Raw genomic sequence first — 14,061 nt, forward strand, 5'->3', positions numbered from 1 at the left:
AACATGAAAACCCAGAGAGGACAGTTTGGGGAGAAAATATAATTGCTGTGATTTAATAAAGTTTTTGTTTGTTTGTTTGTTTTTAGTAAGATTTTTGTTTTTGATGTTCTTCATTTTAAAGCCAAGAGAATTAAAATTTTTGTTTTGTCTCTCAAAAATAAAGAACCACCACCCCCCCAGCAAATTAAGTTTTTATTTGCCTATGAAGCCCCGATAGAAAGTGTTCTTACTCTTATTCAGTGCAAAAACATGAAAATCCATTTGTTTAATAAGTCTGGTTATTTCTGACAATTTCGTTTGACATTTCCAGAAGATAGGAGTTAAACTATTTCCAGGAAATTTAAGATAAATTAAGGGAAGTAGATTAAAACATATCCTATTAAATCATCTTTATTTTTCAGGTCCCAGAGTAATCGGTTCAATCCTGTCCATCTAAGTAGCTAAAATTCCATGGGGAAAACAGCCTATTTCATTTTTACAAAATACTGCAATGTCCCAATTTTTACTTGAACTTAGGGTGATATGACACAGTAGAATTTCAGACGCTATGGCTCTTTCAACCATGTGATGTAAAAGGTTGCAAAATGAATACTTGTTTTAGAGAAATGTTTGTGATTTTTAAACTCGAGCGAGACTGGGTAGAGTTTGTTTCTTGTTTGTAACCACAGAGCACAAAAAGCAAAAATGAGATTTGGCCAATGAAGTTCTGCTAATTCTTTCTAAGAAAGAACATTCCCATGTCCTTATAACATCCAGAAAGATTTAAGATTTGTACAAAAACAGTCAAATCCTCATTGTCTGATTTATCTTTACTGTGTCTTTATTTTATCCTTGGAAATTTAAGATTTGTACGAGAAGATAAAACTAACATTCCCCGAGTCATATCATTTTTTAAAAGCCCTGAATGTACAGAGAAAGACCAAAACACTGTTTGGATTGCAGAGCTGAAGAGCAAGCACAACCAACTTCACGGAGAAGCTCAGAATGAAGCTGTGATGTTGATGTTTTGCCAAGTTTTCTCTGAGATATTGATTATGACTCACAGCCAGATATGACTCATTGCTATAAATGCTAGATCTAAAATGATGTCACCAGCTTTTTGGGTTTCAGAGGAGAGAAGAGGGTAATTTTTTGGCCTACCTAGTAAGTTAGCACATTACAGTTATTCTGCATGTGTGTGTGTGTGTGTGTGTGTGTAAATAATTAGGTTAAATGCATATATATGTAATTAGGTTAAATACTAACACTGGAGGTTCTTTAAGATACAGCTGACCAGATCATCCCATAGCAATGCCCACTAGCCAATAATGTATGCTGTGCACACAGAGCTTACAGTCAACTTCTTATTGCTATACCTTAAAATGTAAGCAGTCAGGCAAGGATCACCAGATTTTTGAGGACCCAAGCAAAGAAACAAGCAGGAAGACAAGGAGAACAAACAGGAATAAAAAGCCCCTCTAATTAATAGCCTCAGAGTGTTAGGAGTATAGTACATCATAAAGCAAAAACAATATGGTATAGGCGCACCTGGGTGGCTCAGTCGGTTAAGTATCTGGGTTTTGGTTTCGACTCAGGTCATGATCTCACAGTTTGTGAGTCCGAACCGCATGTTGGGCTCAGGACTAACAGTGTGGACTGAGATTCTCTCTCCCTCTCTCTGCTCCTCCCCTGCTCTCTCTTTCTGTCTCAAAATAAATACACTTTTAAAAAAAAGATGGTATAAATATCATGGCAGAGGGGCACCTGGGTGGCTCAGTCGGTTGGGCGTCCGACTTCAGCTCAGGTCATGATCTCACGGTCGGAGCCCTGCATCGGGCTCTGGGCTGATGGCTCAGAGCCTGGAGCCTGCTTCCAATTCTGTGTCTCCTTCTCTCTCTGCCCCTCCCCCATTCATGCTCTGTCTCTCTCTGTCTCAAAAATAAATAAACGTTAAAAAAAAAAATTAAAAAAAAATTATCATGGCAGAAATAAAAACCCCAGGTGAAAAAAAATAAAAGGTAAATTTAAGGCAATCTCCCAGAAAGTAAAATTTAAAGATGAAGAGTTTGAAAAATAGGACAGAAAAGAGAATTAGAGGATCCGTCCAGGAGACACAATATTCCAAGCAAGAATTTCAGAAAGAGAACACAGGATAAATGGAGAGGAAGAAGTTTCAAAAGAAATAAACCACACTGATTTCCCAGAACTGAAGAACATGAGTCTGCTGATTGAAATGGCCCACTGAGTGCTCAACATAATGGATGAAAATTGGCCTACACCAAGTAAGGTAATAAGGTAATAATAATAATTTGTTAAAGAACATGATTATTAAAATCTTTTTATGGGAGAAATAGGGCATGTACAAAGCCTCAGAATTGGAACAGTATCTAAAAAATACCAGCTTAAAGTTAGAAGGCAATGGAACAATGACTTCAAAAATCAAGGAAAAATAGGGACACGTGGGTGGCTCAGTCAGTTAAGCATCCGACTTTGGCTCAGGTCATGATCTCACAGTTCTTAGGTTCAAGCCCCACATTGGGCTCTCTGCTGACAGCTCAGAGCCTGGAGTCTGCTTCAGATTCTGTGTCTCTCTCTCTCTCTGTGTCCCTCCCCCACTCATGCTTTGTCTCTGTCTCTGCCTCTCTCTCAAAAATAAATTAACATTAAAAAAAATCAAGGATAAATGAATTCCAACCTAGACATCTGTCTCCTATTACAGCCTGAATGTGTGTGTCCCTCCAAAATGCATGTATTGAATCCCTGCCTCCTAATGAGATGGTATCAGGAGATGAGACCTTTGGGAGGCCCTCCTAAATGGGATAGTGCCCTTCAAATAGTCATAAGAGAGCTTGATTCCTCTCTCAGTTCTTTACCATGTGAAGATACAATGAGAAATCTGTAGTCTGCAACTCAGAAGAACGTTCTCTTCAGAACCCAACCAGGCTGGCACCCTGGTTGGACTTCCACTCTCCAGGAAGAAATAAACCTTAGCAAATAACTGTGAGAAATAAATGTCTGTTGCTTATAAGCCACCCAGTCTATGGTACTTCGTTATAGCAGCCTGAACTGGCTATCAATCAAGTATAAGGGTAGGATAAAAATCTTTCAAATACAGAGCAGCTCAAGAAATTTACTCCCTGTGCACTTTTTCTCAGGAAGCTACTAGAAGACATACTTCATTAAAGAGAAGAAACCCAGGAAGAATAAGACATGGGATCTAGGAAACTCCTCCCACACAAGAGAAGAGTGAAGGGAATTTCAAGAAGGAGGGCAGAGGTAAGCTCAGGGTGGTATGGGAAGCAGCCAGCCCAGACTGACGCAGGAGGACAAAAGATTCTGGGGGAGGATTTCTAAGAAAAAGACAAAAACCGATAGAATCCTCAATATGTTTGAAGGAATTGAAAAGAGATGTGCTTCTGGCAGAGAGAACTTGGGGATGAATAAATGCTAGGTAAATGGAAAATGAAGCAAAGAAAATGAAGTCAAGGAAAGAACGAGACAATGATTAATTCCAAAGAAGAACAAAAGTACAAGAAAGAATATATTCGTAGTAGAACCAATCACATGCAAACCACCAAATATCAATAGACTCCAAACCCCAGCTATAACTACATTAGGAGGATGGGGAAGGGGAATGTACATATATAATATTTGCATAAATATGTATATAGGTAGGATCTGGATAATAATAGAGCTAAAATCTCATCTTCATAGTAAAAAGTCATCAGTTTATATCTTAAGCCAAAAACTAAATATACCGCTATTAGCATTTTGTTTTAAAGTATGAAGGTCAATACTAAATACCAGGTAAGAGGGCTGAAAGAGGTTTCCTGGGGGATGGAGAGAGTGGACAGGAAGCAAGGGTGGTCAGAGGGAGTCCAGGAGCCCTCTGGTTTTGTTTTGGGCCTTGTAGTACTTATTTTACTTTAAAAATAATGCATAGATTTTTAAAAAGCAGAGCTGACAGGATGTTAAAGTTAAAGTGGAGGCATAAAGGCATGAATGTGCAAGGTAAGCAGGGGTAGGAAACAGAAATTAATTCAGACAAGTTGTAAAATTAGACAGAGGTCATACTGAGAGGGCCACTCAGGGCCCTGTTGAGCAACTTACGATTTCTTGTCTGTGTTGTGGGGACCCTGGAAGGTATGTAGGGCCAACATCTGTAGGTGAGTATACTTTGGAGGGCATAGAAAGAGAGGGGCAAGACACTCAAAGCTGAAAGGCAAGGAGACAAGTTAGAAAATATTTTACTGGTTCAGATAAGGAGGGTCTGAGGCAACTAAGGCATAGTCAGTGGGAGTAGAAGGAATCAGATATATGAGAAATATTCCAGATGGAACGGTAGGATTTGGTTTATTGGTAGACATGATGTGGAGTGAGGAGGAAGAGAGAGTTAAGAATGCCTTGGACTTTTCCAACCATACCATCTGGGGCATTCTGATGCCAAAATTTAGTTTGCCCAGTTTCAATGGCCCTCCTTTTTCCCAGAGTTTGCTCCAAATGCTATTTGGTCTTCAGGAAAATAAAGGCACTGAGTTTGTTGAGAAGAAAACAAAACCCTCTACCAGTTGGATCTGCCTCCACTATTTCAGGGTAATTCTAGGTCCCAAGGATGTGAAAGTGCTTGTTACACTGTACAAATATATGGTGATTCGACCATGGCCATTATAGTTTTCAAAGATCATGACTAGATTTTGGAGGGCAACACCAAATAAAAAATTTCAAAACATGTTTTGAGCAATGTCAGCAATATCGAACACTGATACATATTGCCAACATGCATCAGCAGACTTTAAAATGGGCATATGTTTCACTGTGACATTATTATGTTATATTATATTATATTATATTATATTATATTATATTATATTATGTTATATTATATTATATTATATATTACATTATATACTGGTAGAATGTGTTGAATGGTGTCCCATGCCCCAAGATATGTCCATACCCTAATCCCTACAACCTGTAAGTGTTACCTTATTTGGGAAAAGAATTTTTACAACTGGAGATGAGGACATCATCCTGAATTATGTAGATGGGTGTTAAATCCAATGATAAGTGTCCTTGTAAGAGACATACAGAAGACAGACACACAGAAGAGGAGGAGGCAATGTGACCACAGAGACAGAGATTATGATATGGCCACAAGCCAAGGAACACCTGCAAACACCAGAAGCTGGAAGAGACAAGGAACTGATTCTCCCTGAGAGCTTTCAGAGGGAGCACGACCCTTCTCTTTGAACTTCTGGTCCCCAGAACTGTGAGAGAATAAATTTCTGTTGTTTTAAGCCACTAAATTTATAGTAATTTGTTATAGCAGCAGTAGGAACCTAATACAATTGGTAATATTACATTACCTAAATGTCCTAAAATACCTAAAAACTTAAATATCTCCTGTATGAGAATTAGAAGTTTGGTTTTTAGGCAAAGGAACCACACAAAATAACTCAGGCAAAATGGTATTTTTTAAAATGAGAGTTACTGTAAGAATGCCAAGCTCAAGGAATCCATGGGAAACAAACCAAGCATGAGGAGAGCTCTGGGACATACTAGTAATTCATACTGGTAACTGTTACAGTGAGGCTTCTTCCCATCCCGTGACCAAGTCAAACATAGGAATTCCTCTTCTAAATTCCCAAGAAAAGCCTCTGAATGACCCAGCTTGTGTTTGGTATCCACTTTGGGCCCAATCAATTGTGAGGGGAGTTTCAAGCAATTTGTAATTTGCTTGTTTATGCTTTCAACTAAATAGCCCCTTGCTGTGGATTTTTATTTCAAGAAATTAATGTACATTTCCTTGAAAATTTGCATTATTTTTTTAATGTTTATTTATTTTTGAGTGGGGGGGAGGGGCAGAGAGAGAGGGAGACACAGAATCCAAAAGCAGGCTCCAGGCTCTGAGCTGTCAGCACAGAGCCCAACACAGGGCTCAAACTCACAAACCATGAGAGCATCACCTGAGCTGAAGTCAGATGCTTAACTGACTGGGTCACCCAGGTGCCTGAAAGTTTGAATTATTTTTAATTTTTATTTCTTTATTCCCTCCCCCACTCCTGTGTTATTTTTTAAATTGTGGCAAAATTGGGGCGCCTGGGTGGCTCAGTCGGTTGAGCGTCCACCTTCGGTTCAGGTCATGATCTCACAGTCCATGAGTTTGAGCCCCACGTCAGGCTCTGTGCTGACAGCTCGGAGCCTGGAGCCCGCTTCGGATTCTGTGTCTCCCTCTCTCTCTGCCCCTCCCCTGTTCGAGCTCTGTCTCTCTGTCCCAAAAATAAATAAAAACAAAAAAAATTAAAAAAATAAAATAAAATAAATTGTGGCAAAATAGACATAACACAAAATTTGCCATTTAAACTTTTTCTCATAATTATTTATTTTGAAAGAGAGAGAATCCCAAGCAGGCCCTGCATTTTGCAGGGCTCAGTACCATGAAATGTAAGCTCATGACCTCAGCCAAAATCAAGAATCAGATGCTAACCAACTGAGCCACCCAGGCGCTCCAACATTTTAACCATTTTAAAGCATACAATTCAGAAACAGTATATTTATTCATGGTCTTGTGCAACCATTATTACTACCTAGTTCCAGAACATTTTGACCAGTTTGGGAGAAAACCCTTACCTGTTAAGTAGTCTCTCTCCATTTCCTGCTTCCATCGCTCCTGAACTGCTTTCTGTCTCTATAGACTTGTAACTGAACTGTAACCACTGAACTGCTTTCTGTCTCTATAGACTTGGCTTTTCTAGACATTTCATTAAATGTAATCATATAGTATGTGGCCTATTGTGGCTGGCTTCTTTTACTAAGCGTGTTTTCAAGGTTTATCCATATCATAACATGTATCAGTATTTCATTCCTTTTATGGCCAAATACTATTCCATTGTATGGATATACCACATCTTGTTGGTCTATCCATTTATTGATGGACATTTGGATTACTACTTCCCACATTTTGGCTATTGTGAATAGTGATGCTATGAACATTGGTGTACAAGTTTTTGTTCTTTTGGGTATATACCTAGGAGTGGAATTGCTGAGTCATATGGTAATCAGATGTTTATTGGAGAATCACCAAACTTTTCCAGAGTGAATGCACCATTCTACATTCCTACCAGCAATGTATGAGGCTTCCAATTTCTCTTCATCATCACCAACACTTTGTTTTCTGGTTGTTGTTTGTTTGCTTGTTTGTTTTTGTGATTATGGCCATCCTAGTGGGTATGAAGTGGTATCATATGGTTTGGTTTTTAGAATTTTATTTATTTATTTTTTAGTAATCTCTACACCCAACAAGATGGTCAAACTTATGACCCTGAGATCAAGAATCACATGCTTTTTTGGCTGGGCCAGGCGGGCACCCCCAATGTCTCATTATTTTGATTTTCATTTTCCTAATGACTATTGATGCTGAGCATCTTTTCATGTGCTTATTAGCCATATGTATATCTTCTTTGGATAAATGTCCATTTAAGGCCTTTGTCTGGTTTTTAATTAAGCTGTTTATCTTTTGCTGTTGTTGAGTTGTGAGTGTTCTTTCTATATTTTGGATGCTAGGCCCATATCAGATATACATTTTTGGGTTTTAAATATGGCTGCAGAAGCTAAATCTCTTCCCATTTTTTGGTCAGGGGCTTCTCAAACAGGTAAAGCACGAGGTTTTGGTTTGTGTACATTCACCACAGACTAGAACCAATATTTTAAATAAGCATCTAGGGGCGCCTGGGTGGCGCAGTCGGTTAAGCATCCGACTTCAGCCAGGTCACGATCTCGCGGTCCGTGAGTTCGAGCCCCGCGTCGGGCTCTGGGCTGATGGCTCAGAGCCTGGAGCCTGTTTCCGATTCTGTGTCTCCCTCTCTCTCTGCCCCTCCCCCGTTCATGCTCTGTCTCTCTCTGTCCCAAAAATAAATAAACGTTGAAAAAAAAAATTAAAAAAAAAAAAAAATAAGCATCTAAGAACATCCGATGCTCCTTCCTAATGACTCAAAAGATGCAGCTGTAGAAGTGCTATTTGTCATCTTCTGTCCTCTCAAATTCATCTTGGAGGTTCCCAGGGACAATCAATGATCTGTTTGTTTCAACCTTTGGTGATTTCAAGTTATTCTCACTTTCCCTTATTATTTTGCCCTTATTTTTTTCCTTTTAACCATTTAAAAATTATACTTCCAAGTTCCTGTCTGTAAACACCTATCTATGTTTGGTGTGGAAAATATAGTTTTCCAAAAGTACTACACTCTAAACAGGAAGGTCAAAAACTAACACTAAAAATCAAGAAAATCAAGGATCTGTGATGTTTTTGTATTTTTTTTTGAAACTGACTATAGTGAAAAGTAGAACTAGATACCATCTAGTAAATAAAATAGAAATAAAAGTAAATAAAATAAAATAATGGCAGTTAGAAGATGAACTGATTTGTGTGAGTTAATGGTTTTTAAGTGATCTAAAGTTAAAAGCCACAAAATAACATTGTTTTTCCAAAAAGATAGCTCTGGAGGCATGCTGCAATGTCACATGCTCAGCTCCTTCGTTCTGATGGGCAGGCAGGCATAATTTATCTCTCCAGAGTCCACTCATCCTGATTACTTTGACACAACTGTGATACTGTTGCCACCAGTTTCTCAACAGAGTCAAAATTTCCATTTTCTCAGCACATACTGTTTTTCTTTCCTCTGGACTTTTAAGATTCTGCTTATCCCCAAATTTTTAATAATGTTGGTATTTCAGAAGAAGAATCACATGGAAACTCTTGGTGTCTTATACTTCTGGGTCACCGGCCCTGCTCCCAGTGATATGCAAGCTAATTCTAAAGTGAGTCTTTTGAATCCTCTTACTTTCTAGATGAGGAAAGTGAAGTAATTTGCCCAGAGTTTAGAGTTAAGGACAGAACCTAATGCACAGAATGGGAGAAATTATTTCCTAATCATATATCTGATAAGGGACTTGTATCCAGAATATGTGAAGGACTCTTACAACTCAACAATAAGAAGACAGATAACCCAATGTAAAAATGGACAAAGGATTTGAATAGACAATTCTCCAAAGAAGATATATAAGAGGCCAATAAGCACATGAAAAGATGTTAAAATTAGTAATTATTAGTGAAATGCAAATAAAAAACCACAATGAGATACCATTTTACATCCACTAGGCTTGCTATAATAATAATAATAATAATAATAATAATAATAAAAAGACAGATGTTGGTGAGGATATAGAGAAATTAGAACCCTCATACATTACTGGTAGGATTGTAAAACGGTGCAGCTGCTTTGGAAAACAGCTTGTCAATTCCTCAAAATGTTAAACATGGTTATTTATAACCTAGCAATTTCACTCCTAAGTATATACCCAAGAGAACTGAAATAAAATATATAGTTATATACACACATACAAATGCTTGTACATAAATGTTCATAGCAGCATTATTTATAATAGCCCAAAAGTGAAAACAACCCAAATGTCTGTCAGTTAATGGATGGCTGTTGATTAATGGGATGGACCAACAAAATGTGGTATATCCACACAATGGAATAATATTTGGCCATAAAAAGGAATGAAATACAGATACATGGTTCAACATGGGTGAACTTTGAAAACATGCTCAGTGAAAGAAACCAGACACAAAAGTTCCCATAGTTTAAAAATTTTTTTTTCAACGTTTATTTATTTTTGGGACAGAGAGAGACAGAGCATGAACGGGGGAGGGGCAGAGAGAGAGGGAGACACAGAATCAGAAACAGGCTCCAGGCTCTGAGCAGTCAGCACAGAGCCCGACGTGGGGCTCGAACTCACGGACCGCGAGATCGTGACCTGGCTGAAGTCGGACGCTTAACTGACTGCGCCACCCAGGCACCCCAAAAGGTCCCATAGTTTAATATTTCTTTTATATGAAATGTCCAGAAAAGGCAAATCCATAGAGACAAAAAGTAGATTAGCAGTTGCTAGGGGCTGAGGGAAGAGGGAATGGGGGGGGGGAGGAGGGCCCACTAATGGGTATGGGGTTTCTTTTTAGAAACAAAAAACTTTTGTTTTATTTTTTATTTAAAAGAAAATTTTAAGTTTATTTATTTATTTTAGGAGGGAAGGGGCAGAGGGAGAGGGAGAGAGAAAATCCCAAGCAGGTTCTGTGCTCAGCATGGAGCCTGATGTAGGGCTCAATCTCATGAATTGTGAGATCATGACCTGAGCTGAAATCAAGAGTTGGATGCTCGGGGCGCCTGGGTGGCGCAGTCGGTTGAGCGTCCGACTTCAGCCAGGTCACGATCTCGCGGTCCGTGAGTTCGAGCCCCCTGTCGGGCTCTGGGCTGATGGCTCAGAGCCTGGAACCTGTTTCAGATTCTGTGTCTCCCTCTCTCTCTGCCCCTCCCCCGTTCATGCTCTGTCTCTCTCTGTCCCAAAAATAAGTAAAAAACGTTGAAAAAAAATTAAAAAAAAAAAAAAAGAGTTGGATGCTCAACTGACTGAGTCACCCAGGCCACTAAAATTTTTGTTTTAATAAAAATGTTTTAGGGGCGCCTGGGTGGCGCAGTCGGTTAAGCGTCCGACTTCAGCCAGGTCACGATCTCGCCGTCCGTGAGTTCGAGCCCCGCGTCAGGCTCTGGGCTGATGGCTCGGAGCCTGGAGCCTGTTTCCGATTCTGTGTCTCCCTCTCTCTCTGCCCCTCCCCTGTTCATGCTCTGTCTCTCTCTGTCCCAAAAATAAAAAAAAAAAAAAAAAAAAAAAAAATGTTTAAAAAAATTGTTTTACATAGTAGTGATGGTTGCACAATTTTATAAATGTGCTTAAATCCATTGAATTGTAAACTTTGAAAGTGTGAATTTTATGGTATGCGAATTTATCTCAATAAAACTGTTGCATTATAAAACAACATCAATAACAAAAATCCCAATCCTTGTTAATACTTATTCATTGAGCTAATAGGTAGAGTGAGTTTTTGGAGAGACACAGAAATCTCTTTCCACGTGGGAAATTTCTCTGTCTGGTCTATTAATTTAGTCATCTTGGTTTTTTAATGTCTGTCAAACGTTTCATCGAAATATTGTATATTCCTTCCCAGGAACTGCTATCCCACTTTAGGTAAAAAAAAAAAAAAAAAAAAATCTATGGAAGCTTTTCCATTTTAAACAGATAAAAGCAGAGCTGGTATGTTAAACATATGCTTTCATGTTTAGTCTGATTTTGTTACATAAGGGATAGTAAAACAAGCCCTTTAGCTGACATTTTTTTCTGAGTAACAAGGAATATTATTAGAACATAAACTAATAATGTTCTCTATCTAAAACCATTAGTGAGACTGAGAAAAAAAATAAGCAGGTCCTACTCTGTAGCAAAATGATACATAAATATAGCTTTTAACATTGTATAAAAGAAGATGTGCCTTTTAGAAGGATCTGGGGAACACTCCCCTAAGATAGGTGGATATAGGTTGCTATGCAAAACGTCTAAAAAACCTCACAAACAGGGGCGCCTGGGTGATTCAGTTGGTTGAGTGTCTGACTCTTGATTTCGGCTCAGGTCATGATCCCAGGATTGTGGGATCGAGTCCCATATCAAGCCCCGTGTCAGGCTCCACACTCACTGTGTCCCTCCACACCCTGCCTGCCCCCCCTTCCAAAAAAAAAAAAAAAAAAAAAAAACAAAAACCTCACAAATATACATTTCCTGCTTTCAAAGAACTTATACCTTCTTAAGAAGATAAGCTTTACAAGATAATCTTAATTAAATGGCATAATGTGCGGAAAGCACACACTTTTGGTACACATTATAGTAAGATCTTCAGAATTAATGTACTTACCTTTCATTAACTAAAAACTTTTAAGTGCTTTCTGTGTACCAAAGACTGTATGAGATTTGGGGATTACTGTGCTAAACAGGCCAGTCATGCTCCTGGGCCACCTAAACAGCCACGTAGAGCAATAATGCAAAAGATGTCACAAGCCAGGATAGAAGTAAGTGCAGCACAGATGGTAAGTTTATTTCATAGTATTTAAGAAAAATCCTTGAAAATTTCCAGATACAAAGTTTGGACTTGGGTGGCTCCGTCAGTAGGGCATCCAACTCTTGATTTCAATTCAGGTCACGATCCCAGGATTGTAGGACTGGGCCCTGCGTTGGGTTCTGTGCTGAGCATGGAGCCTGCTTGAGAGTCTCTCATTCTCTCTCTCTCTCTCTCTCTCTCTCCCTCTGCCTCCCCCTTTGCTCGTTCTCTCTCTAAAAAAAACAAAAGATGGGGTGCCTGCGTGGCTTAGTTGGGTAAGTGTCCGACTCTTGATCTCGGCTCAGGTCATGATCTCACAGTTTGTGAGTTCAAGCCCCACATCAGGCTTGACACTGCTTGAGATTCTCTCTCTGCCCCTCCCCTGCTCTCTCTCTGAAAAATAAACATTAAAAAAAATAAAAAATAAAAAAACAAATGACAAAGTTTGGACCTGTCATCTGTTTATTAAAAGGCTCCAGGGTGTGGCTTTTGCCTCTAGCCACAGTAGTACAGAGTCACTCACGTTCATACATACATCCTTCCAGGTAGAGCTGGGCCACTTGCGGTATTTGGAGGCTGCGAGGGCGAGTGACAGCTGTTGGCTGTGCCTTCCCTCTGTAAAGCAGGTAAGCAAGATACACAGTGAAGGTGGTGGTTGCTGGTATTAGCCTGGGAGGAAGGGTTTATAAACAGAAAGCGTTACTTGAAGCCTTCCCACCAGTGGTAGCAAGGCCACTCCACCGTGTTGAGAATTGACTGGTCTTAGAACTGTACCTGGTAGAGTCGACTATCTTTCCATGAGCTCCTCAACCAATGGGGATAAAGCTGTGGCCCTCCAGCAAGTCCTGAGAAGATACTGAAGTAGAATGTAATTGCGTAGGCCAGCTCCTCCCCCTCTGAGAACCAGCTCCTTCCACACACACCCAGCAAGCTGAGCTTTATTGTTTGTTTCCTTTTTTCAGCCCAGGCACTGGGTGCAAATATGAAACATACTTGCTTGCAAATGCGCCTGAACTTCATAACCTCTTTTCTCTCCTTACTAAGAATGCATGTGTTCTTTCCTTCATCCCCTTTCTGAGATGCCTGTTATGCTTCCTTCTACCCAAGACCAGCATACTCTGAGAACTTATATTTTGCTGCTCAAGGCTGTCAGCTATTTTATACATTATTAAAGAATTGTGCAATCCCAAGCAGAGAGGCTGGTGGGAGGAGGGTGAGAAACAGGGATTCTGTTCTAATAGCAGGGTCTGGACTCCCTGGAGGGCTGGAGGCTCTGTAGCGGAGATCATCATTATTGCTACAGCACCTTTCGTTTTAGGACTGCAGTTTTCAGAATGTGGTCAGAGAACCCCTGCAGTCCCCAAGATCCTTCCTTTTCCCACTGTGTGTCTGTATGAGGCCGAATTTCAACTAAAACATATCACAGCAGATTGAATACAGAGGCAGACGTGAAATCCAGCTGCCTTCTATTAAGCCAGACATAGGCATCGCTTCTCGGCCTTTTGGCTAAGATCAAGTGAAGCCAGACATAGGCAATTTGCCAGAAAAGAACTGCCCCTCCTCTCAGTGATTTTTATTTTGGAAAGGATAGCTTTATTTTATTTTATTTTATTTTATTTTATTTTATTTTATTTTATTTTATTTTATTTTACTTCATTTCATTTCATTTCATTTTATTTCATTTGTTTTGTTTTGTTTTGTTTTAGAGAGCACTCATGAGTAGGGGAGAGGGGCAGAGGAGAGAGAGAATATTAAGCATGGAGCCCTACATAGGACTCCATAACATGATGCTGAAATCATGACCTGAGTCGAAATTAAGAGTTGGATGCTCAACTGACTGAGCCACCCAGGTGCCCCAAAGATAGTTATGTTGTAAATGAAAATGTTATTTATCCTAACACGTAATGTGGGTTTTTTTGTTAAACAAATGAATAAATATTTAAAAGTTTTGTTTCAATTTTAATACAATAAATATTGATACAACCCATGAGAGCTTCTGGGAGCCCTCAACAATTTTTAAAACTACAAAGGGGCTCTGAGATTTAAAAGTTTGAGAACTGCTCCTTTTGGGCTACTCTTGGCCCCATTTGTCCTCCCTC

Source organism: Lynx rufus, unplaced genomic scaffold (genome assembly GCF_022079265.1).
Source record: "Lynx rufus isolate CCGP_SWC_20201006 ecotype Redwood Valley unplaced genomic scaffold, mLynRuf1.p SCAF_6, whole genome shotgun sequence".
NCBI lineage: Eukaryota > Metazoa > Chordata > Mammalia > Carnivora > Felidae > Lynx > Lynx rufus.